Source organism: Lycorma delicatula, chromosome 4 (genome assembly GCF_047948215.1).
Source record: "Lycorma delicatula isolate Av1 chromosome 4, ASM4794821v1, whole genome shotgun sequence".
NCBI lineage: Eukaryota > Metazoa > Arthropoda > Insecta > Hemiptera > Fulgoridae > Lycorma > Lycorma delicatula.
The window spans coordinates 154,973,921-154,991,100 of record NC_134458.1 but is presented as its reverse complement, the minus strand read 5'-3'; the positions used below and the strand labels follow the sequence as shown (position 1 = coordinate 154,991,100).

Here is a 17,180-nt window from a genome sequence, read left to right as displayed (position 1 = left end):
AAAATAGAGTTACAAATCAGAAATACTTTTATATTTTACGCTTAATTCCTAGGGATTTCTTTAAATAAATTAAAATTGTTTACCATAACATAGAGAAGAACAAAATTAAATTTTTATAAAATATTTTTTACTTCCTTGTACGAAGTAAAGGAAGATCGCGAAAATTTTCGATTTTCAGATTTCAACGGAAATATCCATTTTGACTAGTTTCGGCGTGACGTCTGTACGTAGATATACATAACCCAAAAACGGTTATCCGTAGAATTTTGAAATTTTGGATTGTTGTAACATTTAGTTGTGTACCTCCCCTTTTGAATACAATCGACTGGACCAAAAGTATCCAAAAAAGCTAAAAATTCTAACAAATTTGGATTTTGGGCTTTATTAACTGTAGTAATAGCCCCTCATTGAGAGCTTTTCAACCATATATAATAAGTGGTACTTACTTTCATTGGTACCAGAGTTGTAGAAAAATAAAATTTTAATTAATGAAATATTTGGATCCCATAAGGAGAAGCCACATCGGTTAGAATCTGACTTCATTTCCGATGGTTTTTTTTTATAATATAAATCCATTGATTTATTAATTGTTAACCTCTGATTGTAAAAAATTAATTACAATAAATAATAATTCAACAATTACAATTAAAAAAACCAGAAGTTCTTAGTGAAATAAAATTTTATGTACTTTTCATTTTACTTCAAAAATTTTTACAGAAGTTCATATTTGATTAATATATCAATAATTGATTAATATATCAGAATATATTGATTAATAAATCAATATATTTAACTTTAAAAAAATATATATATATATGAAGTCGGATTCGAACCGATGTTGATGGTTAATAACCATGATGTGCATGGTTACAAATCCGACACGTTCTCACTTAACACCACACAACTACTTGAGCGACCTGAAACAAGATTAATATATAATGCTGATACGGACACCAGAAAAAAGTGATGCAATCTGGTGTCCACCGCAATGCAATTGTGTAACTGTTCACTTTATTAAAGAATTGGAGGATCGTATCTCACTTTCAAATGAAATAAGTTTAAATGAAGTGCAACAAAAAAATGTGTATACGTAATTTAATAGGCGTACAAGGAAGTCATGTGGTGTCCACATCAGCTTTTTTTTAATAAAAATCGTAACATATTAAAAAATGTACCGTATGATACAGTTTCAATTATAAAAAAGAAATAATTCTGAGACAAAATATTTATAATTTATTATTTTATATATATATATAAAATAAGTGAATAACAATAAGAGTTTCTATTGAAAAATATAACCTACTAAATTAAAAGGAAAAACATAGAAATGACTTTTCCCAAATAATTAAAAAAAATAATAACCCAGCATTTTTTTAAATGAATTAACACAGACCACTGACTATCTACGTATACCTTTTATATATACATATATTACTTATTATCAAAACAAAACCATTTTTAATAATTGAATACGCATACCTGCGTATAAACACGTACACAATAAAGGATCTGGTTTGTTTTACGTATGTACATACATTCACGCGGAAAAATTTAATAAAAAAAATATCCTTGATGTTAGTTAACATTTAATTTTATAACATATACATTCTTGTATCAGTGTTGCTATAAGGTAATAAGTGTGTGTGTGTGTGTGTGTGTGTGTGTGTGTGTGTGTGTGTGTGTGTGTGTGTGTGTGTGCGCGCGCGCACTTGTTTTATGTTTGGCTTACATATATATATATAGTTGTACTACGTATATTCTATTTGTTAATTCGATCTAGTATTGTCAAACATCCGGTGAACAGCTAACGGGTAAATATATCACAATTTTGTTTCCGCCAGTATATGCTATGAAAGTCACAACAGGTGCATGTACATGTACGTTTACCAGTTCAAAAGGAAACTCAATTATTTGTAAGTACAACATCAATATTATCAGAAATTTATTCCAAGAGTAATGTAATTTTTTATTAAAATGTATATTTAAAAAAATGCGGTATAGAATTATCAATAAATCTATAGTGTATTATTTTCATATTATTTATTTTATTATTTTCATAATTATATAGTTGTTCGTACTATTATCACAAAATTAAAAAAAAAAAAATATGAAAAAAACGTTGTGACGAAAATATCATTTTTAACAACATTTAGAAGACGGTCTAAGTTTTATTTAAATTTAATATTTTAAAAATAAACGATATTAAAAGGATAACCCGTAAGGGTAGTCCAAAAACTGCTTAAGTATATTTTTGATCCCAACATAATACTTTAAATAACTTAATAGAAAGCGTACAATAAGCAGAATAAGTGAAAATTATTTGACAGGAAAACGACGCTTGTGCGTGGGAATATGAAATGGAAATTTTACAGCCTATGAAAAATTCCATGCCTTGCCGGGATTCGAATCCGGGACCTCCAGATGAAAAGCCGAAACGCTGCCACTCCATCACGGTGATCGGCGGGTGCCACTCGTCACAAGGCGGGGGTATCTTCCCCTACGACGGTCAGGATGTCAGCAAAAACGATACAAATATCTATATCTCATTTAGCATTATGATATAACGGTTTATATAATTCTGTTGGGTACTTCCATATAGGCCGCATTTTTAAGTTTTTCTAAATCTAAAAAATTGACTTTGACGGTTCTGAAAAAGTAGAAGCAAGTAGCTGCGGTATTGTAATATATTAAAACTCAAAAACAGTAAGATATTTTGATTAGTCGTATATCGCTATCATCATTTATCTCTTAAAGGATAGTAAAAAGCTATAGACAGCGAGAAGTACCTTGAGGTACTCCTTTGACTTGGTTATTTGTATAATTTCGTTTCTTCTGCGGATATATTATCCCTTTCTCATTATCAAAATCATTTCTTATTCTTAACTCTTCTCCTCGATGTTGTTCCAACAGGATTTGATTAAATCCTTAGCTAAGGACTAAGGGCCTTTCAAAGTAGTGAGTCGTAGTTATTTTTATTATTTTTTATTTAGGAAACAACTCTACTGATAGACCTAAATGGAGATTCTGTTTCCTTTTAGGTGATTACATAAAAAGACTTCCAGGAACTGAGGTACTTATTGAATATACAGATCCAGATGTTTTTTACGATATCTAATAAAACATAAGTCCTTCAAAAACTCAATAAATAATAATAACATAGCATTAGGGATCGCAATTAATCAAAGCGTTAACAAAACAGTAGAAGGTTAACAAAGTGTAAAAATAATCGAATAAATAAGCATAACAATTTAGTACACGCTCCTCTTTATCTTACAGTATAGTTAATTATTTTTAGGAAAAATACAACAGCTACTTAAAAGAATCTGAAACCTATACAATACACATTTTATTATATATTCGTAAAATCTCAATATGTATTTTTAAAATATCTGAAAAAACAAAAAGTGCAGGTTTTGTAATTTTATTGCAATACATAAAAAGACGAAAAACTAAACTCTTACCTGAAAAAAAAAGACTGTCAAAGGTAAAATGTATTATACAGAGTGTTCGTAATTTATGGTAATACTTAAATAACTTTTCAATTGTCAAACAAACAAAAATTAAATGTATAAAATGCTTCTACCTAACTCGAAATGATCTATTTCTTTATACAAGACTATCCACCGAAAGCCATCAGGGAGGGAGCGACTCAAAAATTTTAAATGTAAAGTTTACGGTTTTCAGACGTTATTTTAAAGGATACTTAAAAAATAAAATTTTGAGTTACGACAACCATAACCGAAATGGCGACCGTTTTTTCACTGTTAGCTTCAAAAATGGTCTTAATCAAGTAACGATCTGAGTGCATAGTCTAATAATTAAACTAACTTCAATCGTTAAAGTTAGAAATAGGAAGAGCTTTGACTGAAACCTTCGGTGTTAGAGGAAGACGCAGGGATTACACTTCCACGAATCGGTTAATTTGATAGTTGACGGTTGTAAGTTATGGTAGGTGGTCGTGGTTGGATAAGGCCATACGTAAGTGATAGTAGGTTGTGTAAATACATGGAGATGTCTGCCGAGACATTTCCATCGACAGAGGCCAAACTGATGACTTTGTTGTGTTATCAAATTTAAAGGGTCTAAAAGACGACCTCCAGTAAAGCCCAATAGGGCTAGGAACGGAAAGGGTGGTGTGGCGATCGGGATTGTCACAAGGCGCGTCTTCCCCTGCGGAAGTCAGGTTATATCAAATTCTGCTACCTCAAAATGATCTATTTTTAGATATGAGGTCATTACTTTAGAATGTACTGCAGGCCACTTTTGAAACTAGCTATGAAATATATATATAAAATGGTTATAGTTGTCAGAGCTCGATCTTTTTAGTTCAATTTTTTTTTTCTAAATGCCCTTTAAAATTATACAGCTAGTCAAAAGTATGAAAACCCCTCAACAATTTTAAAACCGTTCGAGATAGAATACTGTAACTTTCAGGATAAGATGTGGGTAAACTACTTTACCTGTTGAGGAGAAGTAGAATTTCAACCCGTTCTTGGAGGGTGGCCCTGGGGTTGTAACAATAATATTTTAAATGGTATCACCCTTTGTGTGATACATCATTTTAAAGGTCTCTTTAAGACAAGAAAAATGGTGATATAAATAAAAAGTTGGTACAATATCTGTACCCAAAATGACGGCAGGATAAAGTTTGGATTTTGAAAATGACTAAATTTAGTAAGTTCAAATAAAAAGAAATTAAACTGAATTAAATTAAAATGTAATCTAATTTAATTAAAATTTATTTTAAAAGTTAAATTTAAAAAGATTAAAAAATCTTTATTTTTTAAAACCAAACATCGTTTTTGTTTCAATTTAATGAAAAAATAAATAAAAATATTGTCAACTAATCGTGCTGATCATTGATGGTCTCTTACAGTTGTTGCAAAAATGAAGCTTGCTTTATTGTTGTGTAATATTCCATTTGAAATTTTTCATTACTACACTGTTAGTTTCTTATGAAAATTTATTCTGATCGGTTGGCTAATTGATTTTGTCTACCTTTACCGCATTTGTAAACCGCTTTTGTTATTTCTATCTTTTTTAACATTTTTGTAATTGTTTTTTAACTGAATTAATCATTTCTGTGCTACCTGCCAATATTGCTATCAAAATGTTACTTATGAACAGGAGAGGGTCACACTTTCAATGATGAGGGACACTGGTGAGAGTTAGGTCATATAATGTAGTTTGTGAAATTTTCAATGCAACATTTAATAATCGTAACCCTATTTCAAAAGTGTCAAAAACCAACAAACGATTTGAATAAACATTAATAATAGGGGAAAACCAGGGAGATCTAAATCTGCAACAAATAATAACAAATCGTTAGAGATTATGCACGAATTTATTGAGAATCCTCATTCCTCGACTCAAACAGCAGCACGAGAATTTAACATTAGCCAAAGTTCAGCGATTCGAACAATAAAAAGTGAAAATTTTAAACCCTTCAAAATTCGTCTAGTGCAAGAACTTAATGAAAATTACTACGATCGAAAATTTAAATTCTGCGAAATTATGATGAATAATATTTGTGCAAATCCTAATTTATTAAACACCATAACTTTTAGTGATGAGGCCACAACTTTTTAGTAGATTTCATAAGAAAGCTACCTATTGTAATGGGTACCATGATTCGATTTCCGGAAAATTTCGACATATCTTCGCGTTTCACATCCCCCAAACACAAAACCACCGTCTTTGTCGAAAGTTTATATATATATATATATATATATTAGCTCTACCCGCCACGCTTCGGTGTGGCACATTGTGGTTGCATGGATGAGAAAGAGAAACAAAACAAAGCATACGTTTCATAGAAGTTTAATTTTTCAATACTTGTGGATATACAATATTTTTTGTTTTTCCACTGTCTGCGTAGATATAAAGACTATCTGGTTTGCCGACTCGGGAACACGCAACATATAGTTGCCCATGTGAGAAGCAATCCGCGTCTAAATCTAAACCACACAATTCTAAAGATTGACCTTGAGCTTTATTGATTGTGATTGCAAATGCCAATCGAATTGGGAATTGCAATCTTTTAAATTAAAATGGTGTATCGGTCGGGATTATGGGTATTCGAGGAATGAGGACATCTTCACCTTTGAAAGGCCCCGTTAAAATCGTTGCTTTCACTACGTTATTCATCAATTTCTTAACTGCAAGTCGCGTGCCGTTGCAGAGTTTTGGCTGATTATCCGCAACAGGATAATTGTCATTTTTTGATCGAACCGTTGCTAGAATCAATCTAATGAGGAATGTTTTCCCAGTTCCTCCTGGCGCATCCAAGAAGAAGGTCCCCCCAACTCCGTCATTTATCATTTGCATTATGCGATCATAAATGCCTTTCCGTTCACGCGTTAATTTGGGAATGTTTTATTGGACATATGACTGACTGAAGATCACCAATGTTGTAACTCTGTTCACGGCGTTAACCCACATCAAATGAAGAAATCGCAGCTCGGGTGGGTGCTGGCATTCCCAATTGACTAAGAACTTTATTTGCAATAGCTAAACACTTGTCTTCAATATTTATCAATGCTTCGTTGTAAATGCCTTCTGTAAATTCCATGGTCATATTGGTATTTTCTAGGCGTACTCTATGCAAAATATCCTCAGCCATATGCGATCGATATCTCTCCCATAACTCTGTGGGAGATGAAGGGAAGCAAGCGGTCAATATAATTGCAAATAATGCGCGAATTTGGTTTGGATGTGCAGTGTTGCACGCGTCATTAATACATATATCCCACTGTTGGTCGTTTTCTAATAAATTCAGAGCTTGGTGAAAGGCGCAGCTCAATCACGACACGATCACACAAAAGTACCTCGATTAAAGTGAATATTTAATTCAGACTATAATAATCTGAACCAGATGCAAGTGGATACGTTTTTTTTTTTTTTTGTTAATAAACAATGTAATTGGGAACAGGTATTGTTTCACATGTGACTGCGGTTGTCGTTAGCTAGTATGGCGAGTGTTCCCCTCACTTCCGGAAGATGGCGCGGTCACTGGTACACAGCTGACCGTTAAAAAAACTGTTTTCTCGTGGTCACGGGTAGGTGACTGATGCGAAAAATACATAAAAACAATCTTTGATGCGGGTTATATATCGTGCTAAAATTTGAGCTCAATCGGTGCAGAACATTTTGAGTATTTGAAGCGTACACAAACGAACTTAACATTTTTATATATAAAGATTTGTGGGCTACGAAAAAAAGCCCTTAAGTCGTGAGAAAAAACACATAATTTTAAATGCTTACAAAAGCAGAGTAATGCTTACAAATTACAGAATAATCAAATTATTATTTCAGATGTTAATAAACTGCTAACGTAAGTAGAAGTTGTGCTGCTTCAGTGTACAACGTGATTCTCGACTATGAATCTACTAATGAATTACGGTCTCCAAAGAAAACAAAACCCCGCAGGTCAATTGAGAAAAAGGTGAGATTTTGATAAAAACGCGATTCGTAAAAAACTTACACGAATTTGAATTATTTAGAAATAGTTTAGCGGTGTATTATGTCCTTTGGAAGAGAATTCGGTTATTGTCTTCGACAACGCTTCTTATCATTAAACGAAAAGAATTCCAGCCGTGTTATATAAAAACAATGATATCAAAATGTGGCTTAGTTCAAAAGGAATAATTTTTGAAGAGGTTTAAGTTAATGTTCAATCATTGCAAAGGGTTTCGCATATTAAAAGTAATTATAGTCCGTATAAAATTGGTTTGACACACAACGCCATATTGGTAAGTCGTGTTTTTATTCGGCTCCTAACGAATATGTTTGCCGGCCTCCGTGGCGCGAGTGGTAACGTCTCGGACTTAAATCCGGTGGTTCCAAGTTGGAATCCCGGTCAGGCATGGCATTTTCATACGCTATACATCATCTGAAGCAATGTATAACGGTGGTTTAGGAGGTTAGAAAAAACAAAAAAAAAACGAATACTTAGTTGTGTGGTTTCAGTGTTACTATTTGTGAATTTTGTTCTTTGCTTTTACATAGCAAAGAACGCTAAATGACCAAAAACGATTGTTTGGTCATATATATGTACAAAAATAACCTAACAAAGGATTTTTTGGTCATTATGTAGGGATATTTTTTTCTGTGTATTTGGTTATTTCGACTTTTTTTGTTTGCATAGTCTTAAGTCTATCTGGGCTATAAGAAAGTTGGGTGTTTTAATTTATTTACTGTAAGTCATCCTTCTTGGTGGCTTTTCTTTTTGTTTTGGTGTTTTTTTTTTTAATAAAATACAGATTTTTTAGCTATTAAATATAATTCAAAGAAATTTGTTACTTAATCAGTTGTGATTCTGTTTACATTGGCAACGGCCATACGGGCTCTTTGTGATTGGTCGTTGTGTTTGACAGCGACCATCTTGCATTGATCTGATTGGTTTTCCTTTGTTTACATTTCCAAATTAAAAATGTACAAATTAAAAATAGATAGATAGATTTATTAAAAATAGATGAAAACAATCTTTGATGCGGGTTATATATCGTGCTAAAATTTGAGCTTAATCGGTGCAGAACATTTTGAGTTTTTGAAGCCGTACACAAACGAACTTTACATTTTTATATATATAGATAAAATATTAAATATATACATATAAAGTTTATATATATAAATATATGTATAAACTTATACACAATAACACCGTAATACACATTATACACAATAACTGCCGTAATTTTACGCCAATCACTTTCAATTGATTCATAAAATACAACGACCAGAAATCTCGGTCGAGTTCGTTAATGGGAAAAATTGGACCATAGGGGTGGAAATGGCGGGGCTTTTTGAAAAAACAAATAACTATAACTTTCTTATTAGGTAAAATATCGAATTCATTTAACGTTCCTACTATTCTTTGGATAAGGACCTAAAACTAATTTAAGTAAAGTTTTTTGATATCACCAACCATTGGCCTAGGGGATGGAAAAAATGGGGTTTTGAAGACAAAAAATATCATACCTCCCTTATTAAGCACAGTATCGAATCGCTTTAACGTGGTCGTTAGTCTTCTAAACATTAACTAAAACCTTTGTCTGACACAATTTTTGATACGACTAACTCTTACAGCAAGGGATGATCAAAATATTTCTGGAATTGTAAGAAGATGGGACCTGTCGTATGCTAAACATGTGAAACTTTTTTTCACATGCAACCATGTGGTATTGAGTAAATTTGAAGTTTTTCTTAACTTTAAGGTGGAAATCTTTTTTATCCCCTACTTAGCACCGGTGAAATCTACCTCCGCCTTCCGGCGTGCCGAATGGGATTTTTTTAAATGGCAATTTAAATCACCATAATTGTCGATACTGGACTAATATTAATCCACAAAATCCATTCAAAATAAATGTAGCTTTAGTTGGTGGATGATTGATAGGACCTATATTTATTGATAGAAATTTAAACGCAGTGACATATGAGGTTTTGCTTCTCGACATATCATTCCAAACACGCTCCATTTAGGTCTTCAGGTATATAAAATTTTAAATGCATTTTTACCTGGAAGATTGGCGGAAGGGGTTAAATAGAATCGCCAGCGAGATCATCCGACTTGTCACCGTCGGATTACTTTCTATGAGACCACTTAAAAACTGTTTATTATAATAAACCCCATTATAGCGATGATTTACAAAATAGAATTCGGAAATAAGCACAAAATACCATTAGGAACAATCATTGAGTAATGCAGTATCAATTTTTTACAACCGAATGGTACAATGTCAAGCAGAAGGAGAACATTTCGAACGTTTATTAAAATGAAATGTCAGTAAATAAGCAAACATGTTTTTAAATTTTATTCGATAATATCCATTTAATCAATTTATTTATTTTTCGATTATAATTCCTTAAATTAATTAATTATTTTCAAAATCCAAACTTTATCCGCCGCCATTTTGGTTACAAATACCGTACCCACTTTTTATTTGTACCATATTTCTTTTCTTAAAGAGACCTAAAATGATGTATCACACAAAAGGTGTTACCATTTAAAATATTATAGTTACAACCCCTGGGCCACCAGCCACCCCCACCCCCCCAAAGAACGGGTTGAAATTCTATTTCTTGTTAAAAGTTAAAGTAATTGACCGATATTTAGTCCTGAAAAATACTGTATTCTATCTGGATTGGTTTTAATGTTGTTGAAGGGTTTCTATACTTTTAACTCACTCTGTATATCACAAACCTATACTTTTCATTTCAAATTTTTTAGTTATTTCCTGTTCTGAAGTAACTAAATTAAAAGAAGTCTGGTAATTAATACAAAGAGATAGATTGTTTTGAAGTAGGAGGAGCATTTCCTAAAATTTCATTTTTCTATGTTTCGGTTGAAAATTTATTTAAGGATTACCATATTTTATGAAGACCCAGTATATATATCACAAACTATTTTTCAACTGTAAGCTAATATATAAAATATTAGATCAAATATGCATTTGTTATAAAATATTATTAAATCTCATGATTGATTCTATATATATTAGAATGAGTTGATTAATTAAAAATCGAAATATCGATTTTGTAGTTCACTATTAACAAAATTATTATATGTTCACAATATATATATATATTAATTAAAAATATTTTAAAAAAATTTAAAACAAGTATCTGATCCTTGATCCCTTGTATTTAAATGTTTTTTTTTAGCCTTTATTACATAAAAAAAGTGTCATTCTTTCTTATAAAGGAGTACAGGTTATAAACAAACTTGTATTCGGAACAAAGGTGTAAAGATAAAATTGTACTTTGATGTAACTAAGATCAAAGATAAGAAAATAGCTTAAATTTATAAATAAATTCAAAAATATTTGTTGTTGTATGTTATGATATTTGTTTAATAATTAAACAAATATCTAAAATCTTATTTCTTCGTATTCACTTTATAAAATCATATTTTCATGTTTTTCTTTTTTTCAAAGTAAGTTGATTGTAATGTATCTTAAATGCAATACATATAAAAAAATAATTTTTTTACAATGAATATTTATCAATTCATAAAAGTAGAAATAACTAATATATAAACGCTATTTTATTAATCCCAGAAAAAAATTATATACAAAAAAAAAATAAGAAGGAAGAGTTAACCACATCGTATTCATCATTTCTATCAACGGTTATCGAAGAATTTTTTCCTTTTCCTTCCTTAACAAATAATACCTCTACCGGCTCAACAAATAACCACTTATCTACCATGAATATTCTTCCAAATAGAATTTACCACAATACGCTGAGAATATAATGAAAAGAATTGATAAAAAGAAAATAAATAAATATACGTTAAAATTGATTTAAAAATGAATATTATACGTGTTATAAATTTTATGTGCGAGCATTACATTTTTAATTATGTTAAACATAAATTAGATTAGTTTAGCTAAATGAAAGGAATTTTGAAAAAAATTATTCATTCAATATAGACTTGTTTTTTTCTATAAAATTTTATCAAGGACATAATTAAATAGTAAAATATATATATATATATATATACGTTTATAAAAAGGCAGAAAAAATTATTTTATTTCCCTTTTATCACGTATTTTCAAAAATTTAACTTTGATTAAAGAATTCCAGAAAAATTTTAACGTAACTTTAAAATAAAAACTTTAATTTTTTAATTTCATAGAATTTTTTTACTGTCAACTATTTGAGCTACTGTAACCCTATTAAATTAAATTACTTTTTCCATCCTTAAGTATTATGTATTGAAACTACTTATTTTTTTCACAATAATTAGCAAATTTACTAAAAAGAATTTAATACATAATTTATAAAATCTGGTTATTTGAAATACATGAAAGACAGAATTTAATAAAAACAATAATAAATACGAAGGTCAATTGATAATTAAAGACACAAACAGCTGTGGCAAAAGATTTTGGTCAGAGGGTTATATACTTTAAGAATCAGTGGCGGCTCGTGTATAGGCATTGTGGAACTGCAGCACCCCCTATTTCCACTTGATATGGATAACATTTAATATAATGAGTCCTTTTTTCTTTAATTCTTTCTATATACTTGTACAGTACATAATCCTTAAGCTTATTGTCAGTAGCCACCCCCCATTTTATGAAAAAGATACGAAACTCTTTATATGGATTCACAGTTCCAGCGGCGTGGTGTTTGGCTGTTTTGCGCATACGCACAAAGGAAGCTGCACGCGAGGCAGCGAGGGAGAAAGAGCACTATCGCTCCCTCAGTGCCGACCCTGGCCTGCTGCTGGTGGAAGGGTTTTTTTTTTTACTCCGTGTGCGTATGGAACGTTCCTTGTTCGTTCCCTTTTCTAGTTTAGTCGGTGGAAGGAATGTGAAAGCGGTTTAGTCGTTTTTTCAGTAGTGACCAGAAGATGGCGGAACAATGGGTCTTTGATAGGCAAATCTGTCCAAAAACACGCTGGAAGGGCGAAAGAGAATTAAAAACCATGTATTTTTTTTGTGTACATAAAAATTTTAATTAAGCCCTATTGGTCTATCGTGTTTTTAAGCGGGCATTTTATTAAGTTATTATCTATTAATACTAAAAAATATTATCTGTATTGATATTTTATTATTTATTTAGTTAAACCGAATACAGTTTTTAAGCACGATGAGCTTAAAACCCGCGTATAAAAATTCTTGAATGTGATAAAGTGTAGAATTAGATTATTATTATTCTGCTTCCAGCTATTCTATTTGTTTCATTTTTTTGGTTCTTTTATTTTACAGAAAATTTCAACCAGAAAAGGCCCAGAAAAAATGTTCTGGAGCAGCACCCCTACTAATTTTAGCTACAAGCTACGATTACTATGATCTAGTATTCAAATCCGTTACTTTTATACGGATTTGAATACTAGATCGTGGATACCGGTGTTCTTCGGTGGTTGGGTTTCAATTAACCGCACATCTCAGAAATGATCGTCCTGAGACTGTTAAGATTACACTTCACTTCACTCATACATACCATCCTCATTCATCCATTCACCCTCTGAAGTAATACCTAAAAAAATTGAAAAGAAAAACCTACGAGCCGCCACTCTTAAGAATAGTAAGCTGGTAACCATGTGATTACTTTAATCAGCTTATGAATAAAATTGTTCTATTTACAACCTGAATAAATGGCAAGTCCTATTGAAATTTGTGGCACTTCATCGGGAATTTAAATTAGGAGCTAACATCAGAGATATTTTAGGTAACGATATGACTCTGTTATCGCATGTCTTATTTTTTTCTTAAGGCCGTACACCTGGACTCAAAAATTTGATTATTCATACAATATCTTTCGTTTATTTATGCCATCTGGCGTATTCCTGATGGTATTTTCGTTCTTTTAAGTTAAATTTTAACTATCGCATTTAATCGTGGCCTTAATTCGCTCTTAGCATACGACATGGGTATTTTCCATCATCCCTGCGTTTATATATTACCTTCATGTAATTTTTAGATTAATCTTTTAAATTTAATTTTTTTATTATATAAATAACGTGTTCGGGCGCTAATAATGACATTTCGTTTTGGGTCAAGGAAAAAAAATTGAATTTTGTGAATTTGTTGAGTAGCATGTTGTGATCCTATTTTTGCTTTCCTCAGGTAAAATACCGGTTAAAATTTACTCTCGTACGACCAAACAATATGGACAGAGTTGCATTAACCGCAGAAAGTTTTACAAGCTAGTAGAAAAATTTAAAAACAGTCGAACTTCAATGACTGACGAGCACCGTTATGGACATCCAATTGAAGTTAGTTCAAATCCAGCGCTTACAGACTATCTCATCCAAGAGCACTGATGGATTATAGTTGAGAATATAGCTGAAAAATTTCAAGTGAATGTAGATGCAGTTCATCATAAATAAGCTCAAGTACCGTAAAACAAGCGCAAGATGGGTTCCAAGAGAGTTGATAGACCACCATAAGGAAACAAGACTTTGCATATGCATAGAGTTTAAATAACAGTATCAACAGGAAGGTATTCTAACCCGTAATAAGAAATAATGATTCACTATTATGAACCGGAATCAAAAAAACAGAGCATGGCGTGGAAGCACATGAGTTCATTGTCAAGGAAAAATTCCGAACCCGACCATCAGCAAGAAAATCATAATGACAATCTTTGGGTTATGATGACAATTCGGTTTTTGTCGATTTTGTAGATCAGTTAAAAATAAACATCTACAACTGTTACATGCTTATCGACAAAGTGAAGCCAGCAGTACTGAAAAAACGCTTTGTATCTCAACGCAAATGCATCATTTTGCTTTACGATAACGCCCGATCTCACTCAGCTCAGGTAAATCGAAACGATCCTCAAATTTTGCCGGGAACTACCTAACCCCTCCCCGGTACAGTCCTGACTCGGCTTCATCGGATTTCCACTTGTTTCGTCTACTCAAGGAGGCGTTACGCGGTAAGAAGTTTAATAGCAATGACGACATCAAAGAAAATGTGCTAAGTTGGCTCCGATATTAAAACATAAATTTCTTTGCAGCAGGCATAAATAAGCCGATTCAGAAATGGGAAAGGTGTATTAATGTTGCTGGAGATTATGTTGAAAAGTTGTAAAATGTTACATTGATTAAATAAGCTGTTTTAGATCCAGAGCAATTTTTCTTTAATTATTAAATGACTCTTGCATGTAAATAAATTCCTTTAAAATAGTTTAATAAATTTGTTATTGCCCCGTAATAATACCGTACTCTCATATTTCCTACAGTAACTACACAAAAGAAAAATATTAGGAACCGCTTACTTACATGTACTGTCAGTAAAGGTTTATACCTATGGATATTTGTTATCGATGTATATTTTACTCTTATCCAAATATACACAAACCATAGAATCCAAACAAAAAAGTTTAAATAATTAAATTATTAATATCTTTGTAAAATACTATAAAAATCTTGAATTATGTACACATATTTAAATTTACGCTGAATAAAACAATATGAATAAATAAAACCTACTTTAAAAAACCTGCACAAAAAAAAACAGTAAATTTAAACTTTTAGAAACTAACGTTAAATAAAGAACAAACAATTTAAGGAATCTTTACTTAGTGCTGACTTTAAAATTTAATTTTTCTCAAAAAAATAAATATTTACAATCTGTTTCCTTGAAACAATGAATAGATCTGGTGAATAACTGACTTGAAGGAGGGAAAGCCTAACAGTACCGTTTTATTCTGACTGGTGCCTTGTACGAGCGTTGTAGAGCCTCGTAGTAGCAGATAATGAATAATGATAAATGAAGTTTTTAGCGTGCGAAAAAATTCCGTGCCTGAACTGGACTCGAATCCAGAACTTCCGAATGAAAGACAGAGACGCTATTACTTCGCCAAGGAGGTTGGGAAAAAAATATTATTTTCTATTTTTTTTTTCGATTTTTGTTTATTTTACACTTAACACTTTTTTACTTTTCTTTTTATTTTTATTTAAATTATGGATTCAATATTTTTTTAAATAAATTTTCTAATTAAAAATAATAGTAATAGCAGAGAAATGATAAAATATACTATTATATTCCTGTGAGTTAAGACTCTCAGAATTTTGGATTATATAAAATTATTTTTCCCCTTAAGTTTATCAAATATTCTTAAATATTCGTGCTAAAGTAATCTTAATATAAAAAATGAAATTATGTTATACATCATTAAGCCATAAAATTTAATAATAACAGTGATGGCGATAAAATAAAAATAAAAATAATTTCAAATTGTTTATTTAAGCAAAGTAATTTATTCTTTAAAAACTTTTGTACTCATATTTGTTGGAAAAAATTATAACCAAACAATCAGAAGAGAGTTTACGAAAGGCTCTACTGATGTTTTACTGAACTCAAAAATTTTAAAAACTGTAGATTTATAAAAACTAAAACCTAAATAACTTTATTAATAAATAAAATTTTCTAATCATAACAAACATTTTACAATTTTTTTCTCATTCAGAAAAAATTAACTAATTTAAACAAAAATCTTGCGCAGTTCCGCGAAAAAAAACCGATTTTTCGTTTTCGACGCTCTAACTATTTCGCAGTCAGAAAAACACGGATTTTCAGAATAAAATGCTCTATATACGTTTGATTAACGAGTAGACCCTACAAGAGCATCAAGTTTCAACTCAGCCGATGAGGTTATGTCGTCTGTTATTGAATTTAGATTGAGCGTAACTCAGGAACTATTAAACCAATCTTCATAAAATTTTCGTACGCACAACTTCAGATACACTGCTACAGAATATTAAAATTTCAGTAAAATTAATCAAGCGGTTTTGGAGATTTTCAAGCCACAAAATTTTACACATGAATGGTATTTTCATACTCCTCGTACCTAAAACGTAAAGAAAATGTATTTTCACCCTTCCAATCCTACCGTGCGACCGAAAGTAATAGCGTATTTTTCTTAAAAACAGTCTGTAAAAAAGGTGATTTCAAATTAAAAAATCCCTTTCGGCACGCGGGAAGGTAGATTTCAACGGTGTTAAGTAGGGGATAAAAAATATTTCCACATTAAAGTTAAGAAAAACTTCAAATTTACTCAATACGACAGTGGTTGCATGTGAAAAAAGTTTCACATGTTTAGCATACGACAAACCATCTTCTTACAATTCCAGAAATAATTTGGTCATCCCTTGCCGTAAGGGTTGGTCATATCAAAAATTGTTACAGACAAAGATTTTAGGTAATGTTTAGAGGACTGACGACCACTTAAAACCGATTCGATACTGTGCCTAATAACGGAGGTATGATTTTTTTGTCTTCGAAACCCCATTTTTTCCACCCCCTAGGCCGATGGTTGGTGATATCAAAAAACTTTACGAAGATAAGTTTTAGGCCCTTATTCAAAGAATAGCAGGAACTTTAAACAAATTCGATATTTATTTAATGAGAAAGTTATAGCGATATTTTATTTTTTCGAAAAAGCCCCCCCAAGATTTCCAAGATTGTGGCCACCAAGATTTCCTGATCTGACTAACCAAGACTTCTTTCTGTGGTGTTACTTAAAATAAATCGTTTATAGAGCGATCCACACACCCTACAGGAATTGAAGATGAACATTACCGATGTCTTCCAGGAAATAGACAGGGTACAGCTGACGACAATAGCCAGGAACTTGAGAAGTGAATGGATATCATACTCAACCCCTTTTGTAAATTACTATGCAAGTGTTTGCAAATAAACTATTATTTATAGACTTAACTA

At 31.3% G+C, this 17,180-nt stretch overlaps 1 protein-coding gene and 1 long non-coding RNA gene across 3 annotated transcripts in view; one reads left to right on the top strand and one right to left on the bottom strand.

Annotated features, from left to right (window-relative positions):
• LOC142323991 (uncharacterized) overlaps positions 1 to 17,180 on the top strand; it is a 119,161-nt gene that overhangs the window by 16,072 nt on the left and 85,909 nt on the right. The window contains exon 1 of one of the 2 annotated variants that reach the window (XM_075364467.1): positions 1,782 to 1,913. The exons of the other annotated variant lie outside the window; for it this stretch is intronic. The gene's annotated coding sequence lies outside the window, so the exon portion shown is untranslated. Of the gene's footprint in view, positions 1 to 1,781; positions 1,914 to 17,180 lie in introns of those variants that run through there. 2 annotated transcript variants of the gene reach the window in all.
• LOC142323992 (uncharacterized) overlaps positions 1 to 17,180 on the bottom strand; it is a 109,551-nt gene that overhangs the window by 26,653 nt on the left and 65,718 nt on the right. The window lies entirely within an intron of this gene.